Source organism: Bidens hawaiensis, unplaced genomic scaffold, assembly GCF_021521415.1.
Source record: "Bidens hawaiensis isolate Kalapana, Puna unplaced genomic scaffold, B.hawaiensis_p1.1 tig00005796_1, whole genome shotgun sequence".
NCBI classification, from domain to species: domain Eukaryota; kingdom Viridiplantae; phylum Streptophyta; class Magnoliopsida; order Asterales; family Asteraceae; genus Bidens; species Bidens hawaiensis.
Genome location: NW_027491380.1, coordinates 154,052 through 175,079, shown reverse-complemented (window position 1 = coordinate 175,079; position 21,028 = coordinate 154,052).

The window sequence follows — 21,028 nt, the reverse complement described above, 5'->3', positions numbered from 1 at the left end:
TTCGAAACGGTTCGAGCGTTTCATGCATGTCGTATGGAGGAAACCCAAAGCGTCTCATCTTATGTCCTAAAGATGAAAAGCTACATCGAAAAGCTTCGTAGGTTGAATTGTCCCGTGTCTAATGAGTTGGCTACGGATTTGATCCTCAACTCTTTGACCAAAAGGTTTGAAACCTTTGTCATGAATTATAACATGAATGGGTGGGACAAAAGCATTGGTGAGCTTCACGCAATGCTAAGAACGGCCGAAGCGGGAATGGGTAAAAGGGTTTTACCCGTTCTAACAATCAATGAAGGAAAAAGGGGACATAACTCCAACCCCAAAGCAAGTGTTGCTAAGGGCAAGGGCCACGTCCAAGGAAAGGGAAAGAGGAAAGCCATCACGCCCATCAAACCGAAGGAAAAGAAGCAAAAGGTTGCGGCGCAAGATCCATGCTTTGAGTGTGGAGAGATAGGTCATTGGAAAAGGAATTGTCCGACCTATCTCAATGCGTTAAAAGATAAGAGGGATGCGGGGCATACCTCAGGTATTATCTTTACTATACATATTGAACTAAATGTTATTTCTTCAAATACATGGGTACTTGATACCGGATGTGGAACTCACATTTGCAATTTGTTGCAGGGGTTCAAAAGAAGTAAACAACTCAACAAAGGGGACATTAGTCTCTTTATGGGCAATGGAGCAAGAGTTGAAGTCCAAGCCCAAGGAGACTACTTGTTAAAGCTTCCAAGTGGTTTGGAAGTAATTTTGAAGAATGTTTTGTATGCTCCTAAGTTAAGGAGAAACATTATTTCCGTGTCTCTTTTAAAACAATGTGGCTTTGATCTTAAGTTTATTGATTATGATATTCATGTTTTGATGAATGGCATATTTTATTTTAAAGCTATACCCATAAATGGTATATATGAAATAGATCAAATTGGTGCGTCACATAGTAGTTCAATGTACAATGTCAACACCAAGAAACTCAAGAAGGACTTGGGTGATTCCTATCTTTGGCATTGTCGCCTTGGACATATAAGCAAGAATCGCATGCAAACTCTTCGCAAGAATGGTATTCTAGAAACAAATGAGTATGATTCATTTGATGTATGTGAATCTTGTTTACAAGGCAAAATGACAAAGCAACCCTTTAATAAAACTTTTGAAAGGTCAAAAGAATTATTGGGTATCATACATTCGGATGTATGTGGTCCTTTTAGACAAATGACTAGGAATGGTGAAAGATACTTCATTACCTTTATTGACGATTATAGTCGATATGGTTATGTGTACTTAATGAAACACAAAGATGAAGCTTTTGAAATGTTCAAAGACTCAAAACTGAAGTAGAAAGACAACTCAAGACCACAATCAAAGTACTTCGTAGTGATAGAGGAGGTGAATACCTAAGTGGTGTTTTTCAAGATCATCTTAAGAGTTGTGGAATTATTTCACAACTTACTCCACCTGGAACACCACAACATAATGGTGTGTCTGAAAGGAGAAATCGTACCCTATTAGATATGGTTCGATCGATGATGGCTAGAAGCACTTTACCTCTATCATTTTGGGGCTATGCTTTACTTTCCGCTGTTCGCATATTGAATATGGCTCCAACCAAGAAAGTGGAGAAGACACCTTTTGAAATATGGCATGGAAAGGCTCCATAGCTATCATTCTTAAGAGTTTGGGGTTGTGTAGCTTATGTAAAGCAATACACCCCAAACAAATTAGAAGTCCGATCCACTAAGTGTATCTTTATAGGTTATCCTAAAGATGATTTAGGATATTACTTTTATGATCCTAGTGAGCAAAATGTTATTATTGCTCGAAAGGGTAAGTTCTTGGAAACTAAGTTCCTTAAGGAAGGAACTAATAATAGAACAATGAAATTTGATGAGGATCAAGAACCACAAGATGATACAGAATTGGTTGATACTAGCACTCAACAAGAGGTTGTTGAAAGTGATCAAGTGGTTGATCAAAACACACGAAACGTTCGCAGATCTGGTAGAGTTAGCAATCCACCTGAAAGATATGGATTTTTTGTAGAAGGTTGCTACGTGGTAGATTCGGATGAACCAACCACATACCGTGATGCAATGTCCAAGAATGATTGTGACAAATGGCTTGAAGCCATGAACGTTGAGATGCAATCCATGTATGACAACCAAGTTTGGGAATTGGTTGAACCACCACTCAACTCCAAAGCTGTTGGAAGTAAGTGGGTTTTCAAAAGAAAAACTGATATGCATGGAAACTTGGATACTTATAAAGCAAGACTTGTAGCTAAGGGTTTCACTCAAACTCAAGGGGTTGATTATGATGAAACTTTTTCGCCTGTAGCAATGCTAAAGTCTATTAGGATACTATTTGCCATAGCTGCACATTATGATTATGAAATTTGGCAAATGGATGTCAAGACCGCTTTCCTAAATGGATATCTTGAGGAAGATGTCTATATGGTTCAGCCTGAAGGTTTTGTCGATCCGAAACATCCTAATAAAGTATGCAAGTTAAAGAAATCAATCTATGGATTGAAACAAGCATCTAGAACTTGGAATCATCGTTTTGATGAAGAAATCAAAAATTTTGGATTCATCAAGAATGCTGATGAGGCTTGTGTGTATAAGAAAGCTAGTGGGAGTATAATTACCTTCTTAGTATTGTATGTCGATGACATTCTACTATTTGGAAATGACGTTCCAACCATGGAAAGCGTTAAGGCTTGGCTTGGAAGTAGATTTTCCATCAAGGATCTTGGTGAAGCTGCCTATATTTTGGGAATAAAGATCTATAGGGATAGGTCAAGGCGCTTGATAGGTTTGAACCAAAGTACATACATTGATAAAATCTTGAAAAGGTTCAAGATGGAAAACTCCAAGAAAGGTTTGGTACCTATTCAAAGAGGGACTATATTGAGTTCAGCTCAATGTCCAAGCTCAAAGGGTGAGCAAGAGATAATGAAACAAATCCCATATGCTTCTGCTATAGGATCCATCATGTATGCGATGATATGTACTAGACCGGATGTGTCATGCGCTTTGAGCATGACAAGCAGATACCAACAGAATCCAGGAAACAGTCATTGGATGGCTGTTAAGAACATATTGAAATATCTTAGGAGAACTAAGGATATGTTTCTGATATATGGATCTGGTGAGGAGGAACTCGCTATAAAAGGTTACACGGATGCGAGCTTTCAAACTGATCGAGATGATTCTCGATCACAATCTGGGTATGTGTTCACTCTTAATGGAGGAGCTGTCTCTTGGAAGAGCTCAAAACAGGAAGTGGTAGCATTGTCCACTACAGAATCAGAATACATCGCCGCTTCATTGGCAGCTCAGGAAGCTGCATGGTTGAAGAAATTCATTACTGATCTAGGGGTGGTCTCTTCCATTCAAGACCCCCTAGAAATCTTTTGTGACAACGAGGGTGCGATTGCACAAATCAAGGAACCTCGTTCGCACCAAAAGACAAGGCACATAGAGCGGAGATTCAACTACATAAGGGATGAAGTTGAAAAAGGAAAGATATGTATTCGCAAAGTTGGAACTGATCAAAATCTTGCGGATCCATTCACGAAGCTCCTAGAAAGACCGAAACATGAGCGTCATGCGAGTGGCTTAGGACTCCGATATTCTAGTAATTGGATTTGATCTATTTTGTATTTACGTTTAAAAGACTTTTGTAATTTAACTCTTTTATATGATTATGGAATCTTGAGTTAAATTCTAATTTTGCATGTTTAATCCATGAATAAGTTATCTTATTCTAAAAGTCCGTAGTCGATCACATTTGTGGGAACAAATATGAAGCAAGACTATTATGAACTAGGATTGGTGGATATTCATAAGGAATGAATATGGAGCATAGGTTTGCTGCCAAGGTTCATAGATATTTGTGGGATACGAATATTGGACTGACCCGCTCTCAATATTACTACATGGAGTCAATGGACCTGATCATTAGTAATTTTGAGTAAAGGAGAATTTCATATTATCCTTAGACCTGAGATATATACTGGGTCTTGATTTTCACCAAGTATTACACTTTGACTCTGCCCTTCGCTATTCGTAAAAGATGGTACATAAGGATGAGCTCAGGTGGAGTATAAAGTGATAGTGAGAGGCGTATACAGTCAAGATGGAATTTGTTCCTCTTATGTGTTGAGAGTTTAGATGTCTAAGGCCTGATAAAGTTGAATTGTAAAGAGAATGATCGCCTATGTCTCTTAGATCCAACATGACATCTAGTAACAAAGGGATAAAATGATAGATTCACCTAAATCATATCAAGTAAGGGACTTGAAGGGATGATGTTATTGAATGGCACTTCGTCAAACACATTAGGGGTGATGAACTGTTGTTAGGCGGTATTCACCACTTGCATTAATTTTCTATGTATCTCGTGCAAGTGGGAGATTGTTGGAATTTCATATGCCCGAGACACATATTTATATTAATGTGGCTAACTGTGTTTGATCCAAGTCGGGTCATACCCAATAACAAGCTAGACAACACCAAATGTATTCTTTTAGTGATTTGATCACTTAGACGAATACCGAACACTGCGCAATTAGAAAATTGGTTTCCTAAATAATTACACTTGATGATTTAAATAAATTATCTGGATAATTTATTTATATAAATTAATTATTTAATTGGTTAAATAATTAAGATAGCATGTATGTTTTATAAAATTAGTTTTATAAAGTATGAGATGGAGATGTTTTAATTGTTAAAACAAAACAAAAAAAAAATAAATAAATAAATTCAAAACCGGCCACCCATGTGGGGTGGTGGTTTTACCCAATCAAAACCAAGATGCTCCTTATTTTTTGTCTTGGGTTCCCCTTTTGATCCTCCATACACAACACATGCAAACTATTTTTTTTTTTCTTTCAAGAAATCTCAAGTGTGAAAACAAGCTAGAAGTCTCTCTCTCTCTCTCTCAAAACCCACGGCCACTTTGGCCAAAGAAAGGGGGTGTTTTGTGAGCTTGATTCAAGTGTTCTAATCCTAGCAACAAGTTGGTGTTGTTGTTTAAAAGCTTGGGGTATCAAAAGCTTGAGGGTTTCTCCTTTGCAACCTTGCCATTTGAAGACATCATCTTCTTCATCCACCTACATCTTCTCATAAGGTATAAGAAGGTACAATTTACTTTTGTGAGCATCTTGTTCTTGTAATATTGATCCTTGTTCTTTGGGTTTTAGTTTTAACATAATGGTATGTTCATAACAAGTTTAAAATCTAAGCTTCCGTTGCGTTTTCTAGTTAAATATGGTTAACTTGAACTTTGATAATCTTGTATAAAACCCAACACTTGGATATTTAAGAAAGATACAAGATAACCAAGTTAAACCGTAACCTTAAAACGCATAAAGGTACGTTATTGATCCTTAAAGTTCATGTTTTCATAAACAGTTAGCCTTGAAACTTATCCCTAGAGTAGATCGGGTATAAACGAACCATAAAGTATCAAACTTGATGTTATAAACGAACTTAACGAACCTATGGCTATGTACGGAGATCTAGTATTGAACGTTTTTAAGCTTAAAGGTCCAAAGTTTATGCTTTTCCGGGCCGAGTTGTATTCAAAAATGACCATGGGAACGTTTGCGAGATTGGAAAATATCATATCGAAGGTCTACATGTTAAAAAAAAAGATTGTTAGTGGGTTTAAGATCAAACCCATAGCTGCTGCTACAAGTTCGCTTGCTTCAAATTCACCATACAAGTTTGTCTGTTATTAAGTTCGCCTCATTCAAGTTCGCCGACTACCATGTTCGCTTACATACAAGTTCGCCTGATGATAAGTTCGCTTATATCTAAGTTCGCTTATATCTAAGTTCGCTTATATCTAAGTCCGCTTATATCTATGTTCGCTTATATCTAAGTCCGCTTATATCTAAGTTTGATTACATTGAGACCAGGATACATGGAGACCCGTATATGTACACATATACATACACTTGATGGTATGCATTGTAAGGACCTAGGAGATAAAATAAAAGTATGTTAAAATAAAGGAAAACCATAAATATGCTAAGTAAAAGTAATCTAATACTAGGCTATTAGATTAGATCAGATGAGTATTATACGTGTAACTTATATACAGTTAGCCGAGCTCAATTACAGAAGGGATTAACGATTAACAGTTAATGGAGAAAGAAACAGAGTTCAGGTGAGTTTCTAGCCCCATTTCCTTGTTATATTTTTGGGGCTTTTTGCATACTCAACATGAATGTTAATACACTTACCTTAACTGGTAAGTGTATGCCTTAATAATGAATGTGTTTTGTTTATGTTTTATGATAAATGAATGCTTATCAGTACGTGAACGACCTTCGGGTATTACACGTATTGTTAAGGGAGGTATATGTAGTAAGTATGGAACTAGTATATAAGATAAAGTATGCATGGACATTGAATGTATGATATGTATGTAGATATGTAAAATGATGTATGGTTGTATGCCAATGAAGAGGGAACCGGGCCCTAATAATACTCGAGGCAAGAGGGAACCGAGCTCTAATAATTCTCGAGGGAAGAGGGAACCGGGCCCTAATAATACTCTAGGTAAGAGGGAATCGAACCCTAATAATATTCGAGGTAAGAGGGAACCGAACCCTAATAATATTCGAGGCAAGAGGGAACCGAACCCTAATAATACTTGAGGAAAGTATGGTGTAATGCTCTTTATAATGTAAGTTATGACGGTAAGTAGGTGTATGATAAAAGTATGAATGAAAGTATGTAAATATGAATGTATTGTATGTTGTATGATTAACTAGAACTCATTCAGCGTAACTGAGTTTTATTATGCATGCATGTGAGTAGGATGAGACAGCTAGCTTGAGTGGGGCACATGGCAAATTAATAAGAGGCTGGCATCTGATGACGCAAGAATTTTTTATAAACTATGTTTCGATTTGAAAGACAATATGCTTATTAAGACAAGTTATTGATTAATATTTAATGTTTTTATGAAGGTTTTAATATCCCGCGAATGTTTTATTAACTCTGATATTTAGATCCGTGTTTATGAGTAAATCCAACGTCCAACGTGAGGCACCGGCAACGGGGTCTAACATACTACTAAACAGCCCCTAAACGAGTAATACTGTAATTACCTTGTCGATTTTCGATAGTTTTTGGTGGTTTTATCGACTCTCCGGATCTTGAGTCACAAAGTCAGTGTATCTACATATCATATAAGACAAAATCGAGCATAAATCATCCATAGTCCAGCCTTGCTAATTAAGGTTTCGGTTAGGGTTTCAAATCAAGGTTTTAAACCGTAAAAACGTTATATTAACGTTCTAATCCGTTTTTTTGGTCAAAAATGCATATGGTTTTGACTTGTAAACATGTTTAACATCAAAACATAATTTAGGTGATTTTTAGGGTTTTTGGATGGTTAAACATGTTTAATATTAATCAAAACCTAAATTTCTATGTTTAAATCATGTTAATTAAGCATGAAATTCATGAAAAATTGATGTTACCTTTAGGGTTTTTGTTGGAAGGGTGAAGAACACAGCAGGAGTTTGATTTGGTTTGAAGTTTTTGTGAAAATATCCAAAGGAGAGGCTTGTTTAACAAGCTTTAACAAAGGGGTGGGGGGGGTCCCACCCCTATATTGCGGTCGGGCCAAAGGGGGGCCCATTGGGCCTCTCTTTTGGCTCGATGATGCCTCGGTTTTCATGACACGTGTAAATCACGGTCCAAAATTTAGTTCAGATTCGGTTTTTCGCAAGAAAACTTGTTCACGTGCGAAAAACACCACGAAAACGAGTGTTTTTCAGACCATTTTTGTAAAATATGAAAAACGTACGAACTCGTTGTAAAAATCCAAAATAATTTCACGAATTGCTTAAAAAATCTTATATAAGAGTTCCATAAGTATTTTTCGGCTTGACGGATGCCACAATGCTCATTTTGATGTTAACGATTGCGTTTAAAGTCATAGTGTATTGTTAAACGAAACCTTTTTCGTTTAAATGGTTATAAACGTACTGGGGCCTAATTATGAATATGTTAGCCACTATATTATATATATAACTCATATCTGACCCCTCAGTGTACATATTGGTCATAATCAGTATCGATCGGTTACTCATTTAATCGCTACGAATTAACTGATTTATCGTTTACTCATTACATAAGGAATAAGGTATACCGCGTTTTGTCATGAATGTCACATGTAGTTACCAATACTCCCGGCAATCAAACACTCATATGACTCTAGGACCAATCCTAAGAAAACCATATGTTCTTGAACGTTTTCTCCTGTCAGTACATTGTTGTTCTTGATATTAATAGCAATGTTGCATTGAACAACATTAGATGGATTGATCGCATGGTTCGTTTATGTTTTCATTCGGGTTTGATTATACAAAACACGTACAATTCACCCGAAATGTCTGAAAATCTTGTAAAAAGTTCATTTTTATCAAATTTATCAAAAAATATAAAGTTTGACCACTTTTGATGTTTTGACATACCAATCAGTTCGTTGAACACAAAACTGCCGGTTTCATTAAAACATATATAATTAAATCTTTAAATAATCATTACTTTTTATGTGATTATACATAGATTATGAGAATTTTTGTGAAAATAAAGTAAAATCTGTAGAATTTTATATCAATATTTTCAGAATTTTTTAACTATTTATTTATAAAAATTCGTTTTATGTGTTATAATTAAACGATAAATAACCCGTTTTTACCAAATGATTTCCGAAAAATCCGATAATTTTTCTAAGTGGTCATAATGCCATAACACAACCCCTGTAAATTCCCAGAACCTATATTTTTGGAAAAAATACCTTTTTGTGCATTTTTCGGCTGTTAAAATTCGAGTAAAAGGGAATTGCACAAACTTCACTTAGACATGTACAAATCATCCAAACTATTTCCAATGATCTTACCATCACATTTAAAAGTTCCAAACCAAATTTCATAATTTTTCAGAAAGTTTAACTATGTTTTCATAAATAAACGCTAATGAAGAGTTATAAATTCGCCAAATATTCTCCGTATATCAAAAAATTACCAAATTTGAACAGAGACTCACTTATATGATCCCTAATTTCCCTGCATATTTTCACAAACTAACAACAAGCACGTCACAACCTACTACTAAACTGCCCCTGAACGAGTAATACGGTAATTACCTTGTCGATTTTCGATAGTTTTTAGTGGTTTTATCGACTCTCTGGGTATTGGGTCACAAATTCAGTGTATCTACATATCGTATAACACAAAACAGAGTATAAATCATCCATATTCCAGCGTCGTAAATTAGGGTTTCGGTTAGGGTTTCAAATCGAGGTTTCAAACGTGAAAACGTTATATTAATGTTCTAATCCGTGTTTTTGGTCAAAATTCCATATGGTTCTGACTTGTAAACATTTTTAACATCAAAGCATAATTTTAGGTGATTTTTAGCGTTTTTGGATGGTTTATCATGTTTAATACTAAGCAAAACCCAAATTTTTACGTTTCAATCATGTAAATTAAGCATGAAATTCGTGAAAAATTGATGTTACCTTTAGGGCTTTTGTTGCAAGGGTGAAGAACACAGCAGGAGTTTGATCTGGTTTGAAGTGTCTGTGAAAATATCCAAAGGTGAGGCTTGTTTAGCAGGCTTTAACAAAGTGGGTTCGTCCCACCCCTATATTGCGGTCGACCCAAAGGGGGGCCCATTGGGCCTCTCTTGTGGCCCATTTATGCCTCGGTTTTTGTGTCACGTGTAAATATCGGTCCAAAATTTAGTTTGGGTTTGGTTTTTGGCAAGAAAACTTGTTTAGGTGCGAAAAACAGCGTGAAAATGAGTCCTTTTCAGCCCGTTTGTGTAAAATAAGAAAAACGTACTTACTCGTTGTAAAAATCCAAACTATTTTCACGGATTGCTTAAAACATCTTGTATAGGTGTTCCATAAGTCTTTTTTGGCTTGACGGATGCTACAATGATCGTTTTGATATTAACGATTGCGTCTAAAGTCATAGCGTATTGTTAAACGAAACATTTTTCGTTTATATGGTTTTAAACGTACTGGGGCCTATTTATCAATACGTTAGCCACTGTAATATATATATATAACTCATATATGACCCCTCAGTGTGTATACGGGTCATAATCAGTAGCGGTCGGTTACTCGTTTAATCGCTATGAATTAACCAATTTATCATTTACTCGCTACGTAAGGAATAAGGTATACCTCGTTTTGTCACGAATGTCACATGTAGTTACCAATACACCCAAAAATCAAACGCTCATATGACTCTAGGACGGATCCTAAGAAAACCATATGTTCTTGAACGTTTTCTCATGTCAGTCCATTGTTGTTCTCGATATTAACACCAATGTTGCATTGAACAACATCAGATGGTGGACTAGCGGGCATTATGGATTGATCGGGAGCAGAATTGGTTTAATTGGTTCCTGTGTATGAGCTTTTGTAGTGTGTTATGTTAGAATATTGACTACCACCAAAACTACTATTTGTGAGAAAAGCAGTTTGAATCTTCGGGCTAGAAGCAATCACAGATTGTGATGAATTAAAGTATAACCCAATGTCTTGAGTAACCGAAGTATTCTTGATTTTTATATTCTTGCGTAACTCAAGTTTATGTGCTTCAAACTTTTCAATGAATCAAACTAGAGTTAATCTTGCATAATTAATCGGGTTTGATTGTTAAATCATAATAAAGTATTCCAATCAGTAGATAAAGAATCGGCAAGCTTGTCAATGTATTCATACTCTTTCTTATCAATTCCCAGTCTCTTTATCTCATTCACAAGATGAAAATATCTCTCAATCAATTGGGGCATCGATTCTCCTTTGACCATGGTAAATATGTCAAAATCTTTCTTTAACAGACCCATCTTAGATTTTCTTACGTCAAGATTTCATCTGTTTTTATTCAGCAACGCTTCCCAAATTGAGTGGCATGATCCATTATTTTGTAACAGTTGAAAAATTCCAGACTTGACCGATTGTTGAAACAAATTCACCATCTTCTTCTCACGAAGAAATCTTGCTTTGTCAGTCTTATGAATTTGAGATAGTCGGTGACTAGTACCATTCTCATTTCATGGAATGATGTATTCCACCTCAACAGCTTCCCATGCATCATAATTCACAGCTTGAACATAAGTCTCGAAGTTATCAACCCAACTTTGATAATCTTCCATCCTTAAAAGCTTCGGGGGCTTAGTAGATGTTCTCATTTCATTCTTCAAATTGATATTATGAAGTATCGGTGAAAGATGTGTCAGAAAAGAAATTAAATCTTCCATCGTTGCATGAAAATCAAGAAAGCAGCAAACTTAGGCGTATAAGTACTCAAGCGTGTAAGTATTATCTGGCGTATAAGTACTGACAAACTTATACGGGCGTGTAAAAGACTTATATGGCCAAATAGAACGTGTAACTACTTATACATTGACCAGAAGCAACATATAACTTTCAGCATGTAACAACCACTTATACGGACAACTTATATGGATATCAGCAATCTTATACGCTGATCAAACTGTTTATACTTCATGAATTAAAACTTGATTAAATATGATTGAATTGCAAAATCCACTCATGCAGAACTAATCAACATGTGATAACAAACATATTCACCGAAGTAATTTGAAATTAATCCATAAATGAGTGAATAATTGAAGAATTAGTGTTTGGCTTCAACTTTGACATTCATATCTTCAAATCTTCAACTTCAAACAAGCGAATGTGTCCAATTAAGTAGCAAACACGAGCCTAAAGCTCTGATACCACATGAAAGTCCATGCTCCGAGTCATATACATCATATACGTGTTGAAACTATATGATAAGGATCGATTAAAATGTATTTACTATACTAAATGATATAGCAGAAATATATCATAAAGGAATACAAACACAATCACTTATAAACATCATGTATTGATATAACAATGAAAGTACACCTTTGATCATATTGTTCAAAAACTATTACAAATTATGAAATGTTAAGGCTATTTATACAAAATCCTATGAGCCGTATAAGTTTATTGTGGCTTATAACACTTATACGCTTCGTATAAGTCTTATACGTTGACCTATACTTATACGCCCCTTAACATTTTCTAATATTGACATTTTAGAGCGTAAAACATATACATATGACATATTCAGCCCACAAGACCTAGCATTAGACATTAAATGAAAACATGTTGGACACTTTTCCCCACACCATGTTCCATTTGCTGATGTGTGACCACCACATTCGATTTACCACTTAGAGTAAAAATCGAAGATCCATGGCATGTTTTCATTCATTTTCTTGTTGGATTTCGTTAGTCGCAAACATTTTCATAAAATTTCTGTTGGCACATCGTTACTCAAACAGCTCTATCGATCGTCGTTGTTGCTAAATTAGGCATCATTGACCCTCAGTCGACCTGCATTGGTTACTTCAAGGTTATGTTTCTTTTTTAGTATATTAATTTAAGATATTATAGTTCAATTACAACCGATGAATCTATTGCAACAGGTTTGAGCATTTTTGGATTAAGCTACCATTTTAGTTAATATATATGTGTGATTGTGTTCTATCATGCAATTTGTATTTACAAATTAATATACAGGTGAGTGCTGACCGAGACAAGCGGGGAAAAAAGGGACTCTAAGGTAATGACTCTCGACTTTGCATTTTGCAAGTTATGATGATTCAAAATTTTCAAATTTCAAACTGCTTTTGGGGACTTTGGGCTTATGAGGTTATCTGTATGGTTTAGAAAACACTTAGCTACATGAATCTAAAATCTTGACTATGTAAGATGTGATCTAGCACTTTATAAAACATTAGAAAAATATAATTTGTGATTAAACGTATCGAATCGAGTTTCTGGATAACCAATCGAATCGAGTTTCTGGAAAAACGAATCAAATTGAGTTTCTGGAAAAACGAATCGAATCGAGTTTTTGGAAAACGAATTGAATCGAGTTTCTGGAAAACGAATCGAATCGATTTTCTGGAAAACTAATCGAAACGAGTTCCTGGAAAACTAATTAAATCGAGTTTCTAGAAAACTAGTCAAATAGAATTTTGTAAACGAATCAAATCGAAACGGATTTCTAGAAAACTAATCGAATCGAATTTTACAAACGAATCGGATCGAAATTCTTAAATGAATCGTATCAAATTTACAAACCAATCGAGTTATATATACGACTCAACACTATTTTTTTCCATTTGAATTGTTTTCTTCTATCCCATAATTCTCGTTTTACCGATAAAACGAGTTTGGGCCATAACGACTTCATTTTCTTGCTAAAACTCAGTCCAAACGTCACTCGTTCACCTTAAACATTCCAAACGACTCATGTACTATTAAGCTATTTTTTTTTTAACGTTACAGTCTAATTCATCATCCTACCAAAGCATTCAGCAAACCGACACGAAATACACGATCTTTGAAAAGACTTGATGTTGTCGTGTTGCATCGATGTAACACAAAATATAGCAATATCTATTCTTCAATCAATGTGTGGAATCCATTAGAAGGTAAACACACAAGTATTCTCTTTTAAGTCTTCAAATATTATTAAAATAATCCAAACACAATCAAGTTCTAACACTATTAAAGCTCTGATACTCTTAAATGACAACTACTTAGCGCATAAGTCCTAACACCTATTTATAGACATGACAAAGTCATATATGCCGCATAAGTCTTATCTGGCGTATAACATATTCATCGTATAATTGTTATACGTTTTATATGACTTATGCGTTATTTACAATACACAATACATTCACGAGTGTTTCTAGTACAAATCGAGACCTAAGCTATAGATGTTTAAGTAATATCAAACTCCCCCTCGAAGAATGCTAAGTCGTAATCTTCAAACGTCTTCAATATTCTTTCTAGCCTTCAAAATTTGCATGTTATGGCATGTTAAGATACACAAACAAGCATATACATTTATAATATATGAATCCAACTAGTCGCATCTTATCTTGGTGGTGATCAAGTATATAATTTTGGTCATCAGTAGACAAAGGATCACCATCATTGTACTCGACTGGATTCATTATTCTCATGACAGATTGTATTATAGGCTAAACCAAATTAAGCCCTATATCATGAGATACTAGTAAATCCTTGAATTGTAACCTTTTTGCAATCATCTTTTCATCGTCTGAATCATCTTCATCAAGCTCACTATTCAAAAACATCTGCATATAAAAAACTAAAAGCAATAAGAACATTTAGTCTATTTTTCAGCAGATATCTTTCTAACATATCAATAGTTAAGTAACCAGTAGGCACAATAATCTTCAATTAAATTTGAGTTATACGACATAAACAAATTACCGTATAAGTCAATCTCTTGGTTCAATGTACCGTGTAAGTCTTATAAAGTATTCAAAAATCAATTTGTCCACAAATACATGTTTGTCATGAAATATTTATCAATCTCAATTCTAAAACCCCTGATTATCACTTTTGTATGACAAATTTTGACTTTTATCAAATTAAACATTCGTTAACCAACATTGGTTTTGACCAGACAATCCATATATCCAAATACACACTATTAACCAAGACATATATGATTATCAGGTGAATGAATCATGAAATCCAGTCGAATATATATTCACACTCAAACTGAACCATTTAAAAGGTTTAACACATAAACTAAAATAGATCAAAGTACTTTTAGATGAAATAAGATCATAATTAAAAAACATTTTTTATTATACTGAGTAGTCTCTAATTGATAGAACCGAGGTAAAGATAGCAAGCATACTTCTCTAGAACTCAGAATATAAGATGTGTATTTAAATCCATCTGCCAACATTTTCTAGAAACATGTGTTAGCGTATATGTATCAGTGTATAAGTGTTATACTTATACGTCGGATAAGTAAATATTTATCCGGCGTATAAGTTTAACCCTTACACGTCGCCACTATCATTTATTAGAATTTTACGAATAACGAACATTCACGCCCATGTTGTCAGGAACGATTATTCACTATCAACCTCGTAACCAACAACTAAATGTTGACAAGACGACTACAAAAATGCTTATGTGAAAACCCAATGAATATCAAAGGTGGAATCAATGATATTCAAGATGTTGCTTAAAGAACAAAAAGATGACAAACACACAAGTCACTTAAAAGATTGTTAAAGCATTATGTCGAATGCTAGTTCTTGCAAATGATAAACGAGCTGAACTATTAAATATTATATTGATAAGGAGCTGAAATGTCATTTTAGTAAATTGTTAAGGGCGTATAAGTCAAGACCAGCGTATAAGACTTATACGTGGCATATAAGTCTTATACACCATACATGACTTACACGCTCATAGGGGTTGTGTATATATAGGCTTAAATGTTAGATCATTTTCAACAGTTTAACAGTTTTGTAATTCTGATAAGAGAGATCATCATTTGTACATTCAATGTTATATGAATACAATGATTATTAGAGTGAATATGTGGTCAATTCCTTTATTATATTTTTTCGCCATATGATATAGTATAGTAAACACAAAGTTATCAATAAGTAACGTATCATTTCTACATGTATATGATGAAGTTTATGATCCGGCATAAAGTGTTTCAAGTGGTATCAGAGCATTTGGCTCGTGTTTACTACTAAATTGAACACATCTACTTGAAGATTTGAAGATTTCAATGTCAACGTTTATCAACATCAATATTCTTCAATTAATCACTTGTTTATGGATCAATTTCAAATGCATTCCGGATTTATGTTCGTTATTACCTGATAATTGTTTCTGCAAGGGTTAATTCATCAAGTCAATCAGATTCATTAAAGATCACATCATGAAGTTTGAACAGGTTGTGCAGTGTATAAGTTGTTTGTTGCAGCATATATGTTGATTGTTCACCGTATAAGTTTGATCATCGCATAAGATTGTTCTGCTCCGTATAAGTGGTTCTTCTTTATAAGTGTATCAGTATAAGATGTCCTGCGTATAATTTTGTTTACCGTATAAGTGAGTTACACGTTTGATTCCACGTATAAGTTTTACACCCCGTATAAGTTGTTGAATTGACTTATACGCTACTCATTATACTTACACGCCAGTACTTACACGCTTCAAAACATATACGCCAGAAGTGTTGTTTTCTTGATTTTCGTGCAACCATGGAAGAATTGAATGCTTTCGTGACACACTCGTCGCCAATATTTATAATATTTATTTGGAGAATGAAATGGGAACATCTACTAAGCCCCGAAGATTTTAAGGATAGAAGATTATCCAAGTTGGGCCGATAAGTTTCGAGACCTATGTTCAAGCTATGAATTATGATGCTTGGGAAGCGGTTGAGGTGGAATACATTATTCCACGTAACGGGAATAGTAATAGTCACCGGCTATATAAAATTCCTGAGGGTGATAAAGCAAGATTTCTTCGTGAAAAGAAGATGATGAATTTGTTTCAACAATAGATTAAGTCCGAGATTTTCAAATTATTACAACACAATGGATCATGCCACTCAATCTAGGAAGCATTGCTTAATAATAACAGAGAAAATCCTGACATGAGAACATCTAAAATGGCTCTATTTAAGAAAGAGTTTGACATATTTACCATTGTCAAAGGTGAATCTATGCCCCAATTGACTGAGAGATACTATCATCTTGTGAATGAGATGAATAGATTGGGAATTGATAAGAAAGAGTTTGAATATATTGACAAGCTTACTGATTCTTTATCTGATGAATGGAAGACCTTCATTATGATACAACAGTCAAACTCGATTGCTTACGCTAGATTAACTCTAGCTCGATTTATTGAAAAATTGGAAGCACACGAACTTGAAATCCGCAAGAAGCAGAAAATGAAGAATACTTCAGTAACTCAAGATATCGGGTTATACTTTAATTCAGCACATTCTATGATTGCTCCTAGCCAAAAATTCAAACTGCTTTTGTCACTAATAGTACTGATGGTGGTAGTTCTTAATCAAACTCAATATCAACTACCCAACATACCACACTACACAAGAACTTATACTGGAACCAGTTCAACCAACTCTGCTCCTGATCAATCCTCAAAACCTCCAAGTCCATCATCGAATGTTGTGAAATGCAACATAGTTGTTAATATCAAGAACAAAAATGGACTAACTTTCGAAAATGTTCAAGAACATATGGCTTCTCTAGGATCCATCCTCGGGTCATATGAACGTTTAATTAATGGGAGAATTGGAAACTACAACATGACAAAGGAGGATTATGATCAAATCGATCCTGAAGAAATGGAGATGTTGGATATTCATTGGTGTATGGCTAGTGTTGTACGAAGAGCCCAAATATTCAGAGAAATTACTGGTAAGAACTGCCTTGATGGGACGACTTCAAAACTCGGATTTGACAAGTCAAAGGTCGATATTTCTGATGCAAAGAGAAAGGTCACATAAAGAGGGAATGCATGAATCCAGAAGTTGAAGATGCTAGTCCTAATCATTTTGGTAGGGACTACAATAGACTAGCCATCTATCATCAAAGTTCTCCTGCACCAGCTGAACCATCAAAGAAGAACGAAGCCTCGTCATCAAAAGCTTGTCATGCACAACTGGATGAGGGTTTCAACTGGAATTCAATTGTTAACCAAGCAAATGTTACTGAGGTAATTGGTGAGGATCAATAAGGAGAACATGTACATGAAAATGAAGCTTGTTGGGTCTTATATGTTAGACCGACACATCGAATAGTATGTGGGTCAAAAGTATACTGTTTGGTCTCAACCAAGGGTGGATGGCTTGAAGACCAAGTCATGCTATACTAGTATAAATAGATGTTTATATCCATTTGTCTAGTATGATTGAGTGTATTGTGTATTGATAGAGATCTAGAGTTTTATCCTTTTGAGAGAGTCTCCTCCCCAGGATGAGATCTCCCGGGGTGGATGATATTTCTTATGTATGTATTAATGTATGTATGAGTGGTTCATCTTTATGAGAATCATTCGGCTTATAATATCATGCTACCAATTCTATCTATTGTGTTTCTATTACATATATATGTTTATCCTACTTTATTGATTATTGTTAACCGAATCAGGATCTCTCCCAATACATCTCATCCGTCCATTAGATCGTTCAAGAGTGAATACATGATGTAGATTGATCCTAGATCCGAGCTCGTTTGTCACCGTTTTGACACCCTTCGGCACCGGGGCTCGATTCTGTCAAGCGGTATCAGAGCGGGTTACCGAATCATTCAGACTAACCGCTGAGCTAGATTCAGTTCGCTCTTGAATCCGCCATGGACGTTAAATTTTGAAGTTCGTTAAAGTTTTGTGGGTTTTTGCAAGTATTTGGATGAAATTTGAAGTTTCGAAGATGATTTATGTGAACTGATGTTTGAGTTGATGATTAGTTCGGAGATTCAACGTCGATTTCACGTTTATATGTTCAGTTTCGTTCGGGTCTATATTTTTTGGTTCGTTTAAGGTCAAATTCGTTTATATTGATGTTCTAGATCTGAGTGTTTGATGAGATTGATGTTAGATTGGTTTTATAATGTTGATTTCAAGATGATATGTACTGATATCAGTGGCTAATTTCAAGTTTAATTTCATATATGAGAAATTAGGGCTCATATGTTGAAAATTTGAGGGAAAACAATTGAAATCTGATGTAATTCGAACCGAGGTGTTGAGTTTATTGATTATACTTCATGAGAACATGGAGGTTCTCGAACAGACTGCTAATTAAGCGTTCGAGCTGTTGGTGCGTGTCTTTCACAAATAATTTATGTTGCTACTGATGTCACGAGCAAATATGTCAATTTCACAAATAGATGTGTGTACCGACTGCTGCTATGGTTGATTCAAAAGCAGATTCTGTTCATAAGTCAGGAGCATATCAGATCGTCACACGTGTACTGGTTGATGCAACTGATTATGATATGCGGATCAGATAATTAAGTACACGAGTACTGGTTGCTACAACTAGTTACACATAATATGCAAATCAGATGATAAACGATTATGAGCTGCTACTGCACAGTCTGTTATCACAAATGCAGATTAGATGTTAATACACGAACATATAGATGCGGTTGCTGATGCTGAATGTACAAATTGCTGTTAATGTGATACTGCTGCACTATTTATAAAGGACAGTTTGTTAATGTGATATGAATGCAGATTCATAACTGATTGTTATTATCATTCTCGAGCAGTTTGCAACAACATTATTGGTTTAACTGCAATACGATTCACAATCAGTTTGTGCATGTCAGATACACGGATTGATATGTGTAAAATACAGCTGCTGTTACTGATATGTTAATTTAGGAACACGTAGCAGCAGGGGTATTTTTGTAACTATGATATTGGTACAGCTTCCGAAACACATTTATATCAGTTGTTGATGTTACAATTTGTTCTCAAGCAGAAGAGTCTGTCACAAACAACTAGTAACACAAACAATTGCTGCATATTTTTTACCCCAACACTTCTTAATAGTTGCTGCAATATACATTTATTATATCTTCGAGTTATTAGCTATAGGTGCATATTTCCCACAAGCAGGTCCTAAACTGATTGCTGTTGGTAAACAATTACATGAACAGTTGATGCAGCAGGGTCAGATGTTACCAGGGGCTGTTAGGTAACTGTGAGTATGTCACAAGGGTATTTTGGTACTTTTTAGAGCTGGTACAATAGGATTTTCAGATTGAGAACTTTAAAGATCAAGAACTTTTGGCTGCTGTAGATATAGCTTTGATCTCGAGCAGATGAAAGCATGTGTATTTGTTGCTGATATTTGCTCGAATGTTTGTTGATATAGTGATTGTTCACGAAAAAGATTAAAGAGTAGATATGGCTGTTGATTAAGTGTTCGAGCAAGGTTTCTGATATGATCTGATTTCATTTCTGAATCTTTAAGATGTTGTAGCAAGGATTATTGCAGGGGTTGTTTCGTAAATTTGCTGCTGAAGTTTTGGTCACAAAAAGATCAGTTGCTGCCGCGGGTATTCACGTTTAGCTAAAAGGGCATTATGATACATACATGACCAGATAACATGATTTCCGAGTGGATGAAATCAGTAAACTCAGTTGCTGATTCACAATGTTGCTGGGGTATTTTCGTCTTTTTTCTGCTGCTCATATAAACAATATAATGCCGAACAGATTGAGGCTACGATAAAGTTCGAGTAGTTATTTTTCTGATATGAGTATGTGTTTCAAACAGTTGCTGGAATATGTGTACCAGGGTTAGTTTGGGGCTGATTTGCGACTGTTAAAATGTGTTGATAACATGCTAAAATTGTTGTTAAAGTGAGCTGTTAACTTGCTTAAATTGCTGTTAAAACATGTTGTTAACGAGCTGCTAATGCTGCTGATTTTTGTGCTGAAATGCTTACTTTAGTGCTTAAATTGATGATTATGAAGCCCAAACGGGTATTATGTGTGGAGAAAATGTTGACTTTCAAAGTCAAACGGGCCAAGATGAAGAAAGGACTTTATACTCACTTATCCGTTGACTTTTGACCATGTGTTCTAAATGAAAGATGTTTGCTCAAGTATGATTGACTGTTTGGAAGTAATTTTTCTAGTCAACTCAGTTGTTGAATATGTCGGGTCAACTAGGGGTATTTTGGTCATTTTTGAAGATTTTTGAGCAAAAATTGGGCAAAATTCATCAAAAATTCGTGATTTCATCAAGAGCTTTACAAGAATAAGCTGGTTGATTTTTCGGATCATTTTATGAGTTGACCAAGTCAAAGATTGTTGAAATTGAAGATTTTCATGTTTTCACCCACATTTGATTTAAAGACACTTTCATTAAAGACAATTGAAACGAAAGTGGGGAAGTAAAATTCTTTGAACTTCATTGCAAATTGATTGCTTCAAATCGAGTAAAAGGCCCAGGTTAAGGAAAAGTTGATCAAGATCAATACTCCAAAGTTTTCAAAGATGTGGAGGATCTTGATGACGTAATCAGACAGACTCTGCCGTCTCAACATCCACACCATAAACGGGAAAAATTGAA